General features: G+C 45.5%; 1 pseudogene; it reads right to left on the minus strand.

Annotated features, from left to right (window-relative positions):
* Positions 1 to 293: 293 nt before the first annotated feature.
* On the minus strand, positions 294 to 2,231 carry LOC147001623 (suppressor of cytokine signaling 6-like; annotated as a pseudogene).
* Positions 2,232 to 4,888: the final 2,657 nt, after the last annotated feature.

Here is a 4,888-nt window from a genome sequence, read left to right on the forward strand (position 1 = left end):
TGGATAGCAGCAAAAGACTGGGATGGGGCATTAAAGAGAATCTGGTCATTCACATTGTGATTATTCTGCAATTAAGGAAAGATAACTCACACTTCTAAACCCTAAAGGCATCCCTTTTCAAGAACCAAAATAAACTCAGGATGCCTTGCAGACACTTCCCCACCCCTGAACGAATTGATGACTCTCACACATAAAAACTAAAAGTTATGGCAGTAAAGACTTCCATGGCGATGAAGTCTGTAAACTGTACTCAAGTCTTGTTTCTGAACCCCAAAGTGCAAGAACCAGGGCTCCCAATCTCTCAGTAGTGCTTTTCCTGCAAATAATCCTTCATTTTGTTTGGCAAAGGCAGTTTCTGAATTAAGTCTATTCTGGTGTACTGACGTATAACAAAGCGGCACAGATACTGCAGAGAGCGCACCTGCATGAACCGTGACACTGGATTGGTCAGTCTGACTGGGTAAGTTGCTGATCCAGGCAATCGAGATCTTGAATAACAAAATGCTCCATATTCAGAGTCCCTGATCGAATGCTCGATTAAGTCAACAATAGATGTATGCCCTTCCACATCTGGCTGTTCATAAAAGCTGAATCTACCATTTGAGTGCTCAATTAATTCTAGTGTGAAGTGTTTTACCATGGGAACGAAAGCTCAGACTTAAAAGGTAATGGTCATCAGAACTATCCCTAACAAGAAAAGAACCATCTGGCACGTTTGCCAACTTCCCCTCTGCCTCCCAGCGTGTGATGGGGCCCCAGTACCACCCCTGTTTTGCAAGCTTCTTCAGCTCCTCCGTAAGACTTGTAACAACCATGGGGCCACTACTTTGCACCGAGTCACAAACTCTAGCAACCCCAGGCGCAGAGTTGGGATCGAAATTCAAATGACAGCGAACACTTTCGGCCATGTGCAAGTCTGGGCCTGAGAGGCCGCTGAAGTTCCTTTGGATTGGGTTATTCTGCATTGGAGGTAGCAACGGTGAGAGGGGAGGGGCGTCATCATGACCTCCTCTAGGGCTCTGCAACATAACTCCTGTGGTGCCAATCAACAAATTGTTCACTGATGAATCCACAAGGATCTCTGGGCCTACAACCAGGTCCTGGTCCACATGACTGTCGTCTTCGGAGAAGGCACCACTCGCCCCCGGCAGGGGTACGGCTGACACCTCCATGGGAGAAGACGTATCCAGGCAGCAGCTGCGCGGCCCTTCAAGAGGGCACATCCCGTCATCTAAAGGCACGGTGTACTGAAGGTAGTCCTGAGACATGAGTCCGATTACTACAGGCACGTGTTCCTCCAGGTGGAGGCTCAGGTCCCCCGGTGAGCTGGGGCTGCAGCGGGACTCAGGGCGTGGCTCTGGCTGCAGGTCTCGTAGCTCCCAGGGCTGCAGTAGCTCCCTGGGCTGCAGTAGCTCCCTGGGCTGCAGCTCCCGCAGCTCCTTGGGCTGCAGCTTCCGCAGATCCTTGCACACACCGTTGACTGGTCCTGGGCTGGCAGCATGCACCAGCGCTTTCACTCGCATCTCCATCTTGATGCACGTCTCCTCCGAGCTGGTGGGACGCAGCGGCCAGGGCGTGGGGCTATAATGGTGGCTTCTCAGTGATGTGGAACGGATGGGCCGCCGGAGCACGCACATCCTTGAATCCACCAGGAGCTGAAGCTGAGGAGAAAAGTGTCCTCATCTGTAGGCGCAGTGCCGCCCTTGCCCTTGGTCTTCTGCTTGGCGGACAACCGCCTCTTCAAAGTGCCCATCAGGCTCTCGCTTTTGGATCTGTTCTTCCCTTTCTCATCCTCGCCGCCAATGTCACAACTGGCCATGTCTTTGCCATAACAGCTCCCGAATAAAGAGTCATCTTTCACGAAGTCACCAGCAAGGGACTGGGGCTGAACCACCATGAACTCAGTTTCGTCTTTGCTTTTACTCGGGTTAAAAGATTTCCTGAAGGTCTTGAGACTGATTTTCTTCATTTTGTCAAAAGTTAACTAATCCAAATGGATCAATTTGGTTCTGGAGCAGTTATGCCCAAACATCGGAGGGGCTGCGATGCCTCATGGGTGAATTCTGCCCGGCTTCATTTAACCTCTGAAGCTATTTTCTACAGGCAAATCTTATGGAGGCCTTTTCTCAATTTAGAGTTCTTCTTTCCAAATAACTGTAGCTTGTGTCCAGTTGACAAAAATCTGACCAGAATACTACCATTCCCCCATATGAAATGAAAACCCTGCAGCCGCGGGCTCTGCTTCCTCCCCGCGGCGGCGCGACTGCGGTGCTCGACCCTCCTCCCACCGCCGCTCCTCCTTCCTCCTCTTCCTCCTCCCCGAAGGGAGGACGCGCGGCCGAGGCCTCTGCCTTAATTTCTCTTAAAGCTGAACTGCAACTTTTTTTGTTTTGTTTTGTTTTGTTTTGTTTTGTTTTGTTTTGTTTTGTTTTGTTTCATTTTTCAAGACAGGATTTCTCGGTGTAGCCTTGGCTGTCCTTGAACTCATTCTGTAGACCAGGCTGGCCTCGAACTCAGAAATCTGCCTGCCTCTGCCTCCCAAGTGTTGGGATTAAAGGCTTGTGCCACCACTGCCCAGCTTTGGACTGCAATTAAAGGTGAAATAAAGCTTTTAGTTCCTAAGTTGGTTTTGGTCACAGTTTTTTATTCGAACAGAAAAAACTTAGTAAGAAAAACATGAAGCTGAGAGATTGTTCTGTGATTTGAATTTGTACATGTTTAATACACAAATGTACAAGTATTATATAAAATATTAAAATCTCTAAGTGTCATCAGGTCAGCTATAAGAACTGAAAACTTATTCTAACTATTACAGATTATTCATCAAAGATGATTGACGGGTACTTTAAGAAGCAATTAGAATCTCATAACTTTATATGACTGTAAGATGCATAGATGAAATTTTCATAAAATATGCTTGGGAAAGTCTGAATCCTTTCTTCTGGGATATGATGTTCAGCCCTGTCCTATGTAGAACTGATCAATTATGTCCATTGTTTTAAGGAGAAAACCACAGTGTATTTAGTGAATCTGGAAACAAAATGAGGTTCTTTTAAACAGCCATTTAAAAGTGTTATAATATTTTTCTTGAATAATGTAAGGTGCATTTTTATCAGCCTTTAAAAATTTGAAATTTGATGTAGATTACATTGATTTTTCTTAAGAATAGTTAAACCTATTCATTTTTTAAATATTGTATTGAAGAGACTTGCTATTGTAACATTGTATTTTATGTAAGGGGACATGCCATGCTTAGATGTGCTGGTGAGAATGCTTTATTCTTTTACATTAACTATATGTATTAATATCAAATAATTCTTGATTTGAGATCCTTTAAGTTTAATTATGCCTATGTCTACAAGATCCTATATCCGTTTGTTCTTGTACATCACCCAAGGCCCAGAATTCTTCAGAATTTTGAGAATTTCATTTTGTTTTTTTTTTCCAATAACTGATTTTTTTGTTCACTTTACATCAAAATCACAACCCCATACTCTCTTCCCAGTCCCACCCTTACAAGTCTCTCCCTCAATTTTTCCCTCACTTTTTCAGAAAAAGGAGAGACCCCCACCTTGGATAGACCCCACGTAGAGACATCTAGTCCAGTAGGACTAGACACATTCTCCCACACTGAGGCCCAACCAGGCAATCCAGGTAGGGGGAAAGGCATTCAATGTCAGGGAACAGAGACAGAGAGAGCTCCTGTTCCACTGGTTAGTGGCCATACATGAAGACCAAGAAGCACATTTGCTACAAATGTATATAGGCCCTAGGGCAAGTCCCTGTATGGTCCCTGGTTGGTGACCAAGTCTCTGTAAGCCCTCAGGGGCCCAAGTTACTTGACTCTTTTGAGGTTTAGCCTGAAGGTATGTATTGTAATGCTAAGTGCAAACCACAAGACCTAGTTGCCCCAGAGACAAGAGTCCTCAAGTAACCCAAGTGATGCTATGTGACTGTTGGGGAGACCCTGTTTGAAAGTTAACTGCCTTGTCAGCCATAAGTGCTTGCTTACAACGTCTTGGCCTCTGTGGGAAAGTACTAGCCCAGCTGAGTACAAATAGACATAGATCCTGAAGTCAGCGGAGAACAAATAGCTCTACATCTTGTGGATAGGTGCCTAATAACCCTTTCTGTTCTGATCTTTCTGCTGAACTGCTTTATCCAGTCAATATCCTGTTCCTGGGAATAGATGCATTACCCAGAGACAAAGCGACCCCCCTCCACCCCCCTTTCTGCTCCTATGAGTATATAACCTGTGTGGGAAAAATAAAATTCGTCACCTTGAACAGAACCTTATCTTGCTGTCCATTCTTTGTGTTTCTTTGTCCCCCGTTCTCTTTCAGGTACCTCTCAAGTCTCTATTTGACTGTTCTGCAGGTCGAGACATGTGACCTTGCCCCCAAGTTATTTCTGACTGGTGAATTAAGAGGCCTACAGTCTATAGCTTGTCAGAATTAACAAAGGCAGTGCTTGGCAGTCAGAGGAGACCTAAAGAGAAGGGAGAAGAAAGGGAGGAGAAAGATACTGAAAGAACCTAGAGGGGAACCCCCCACTCTGTTCCCGTTTCTGGGTCCACCCAAAAATCACGAAAGGGCCGACTTGATGTAATTACATGGGGTAGTTTAATGAAGGAGCTCCTGACAGACTTGCATCTCACACAGGAGATAACGGATGTTGGCCTGAGGCTCGAAAACTAGAGGTTCTTACAGAAAAAGGGGCTGGGGCTGGGGGAGGAATCTGCTCAGTTACATACAAATGGGCAATTTAAACATCAGAGAGCAGTATGTTATAGTAACTCTAAAGGGAGGGTGTTTATCTTGGTCAGCAGGACATCTGGCTAAAACCCAAACCATATCAGCAGGTGGTCCATTACTCATCTTGAGCTTGT

This window comes from Mus caroli, unplaced genomic scaffold, assembly GCF_978045245.1.
Source record: "Mus caroli unplaced genomic scaffold, Mus_caroli_1 scaffold_12, whole genome shotgun sequence".
Taxonomy (NCBI): domain Eukaryota; kingdom Metazoa; phylum Chordata; class Mammalia; order Rodentia; family Muridae; genus Mus; species Mus caroli.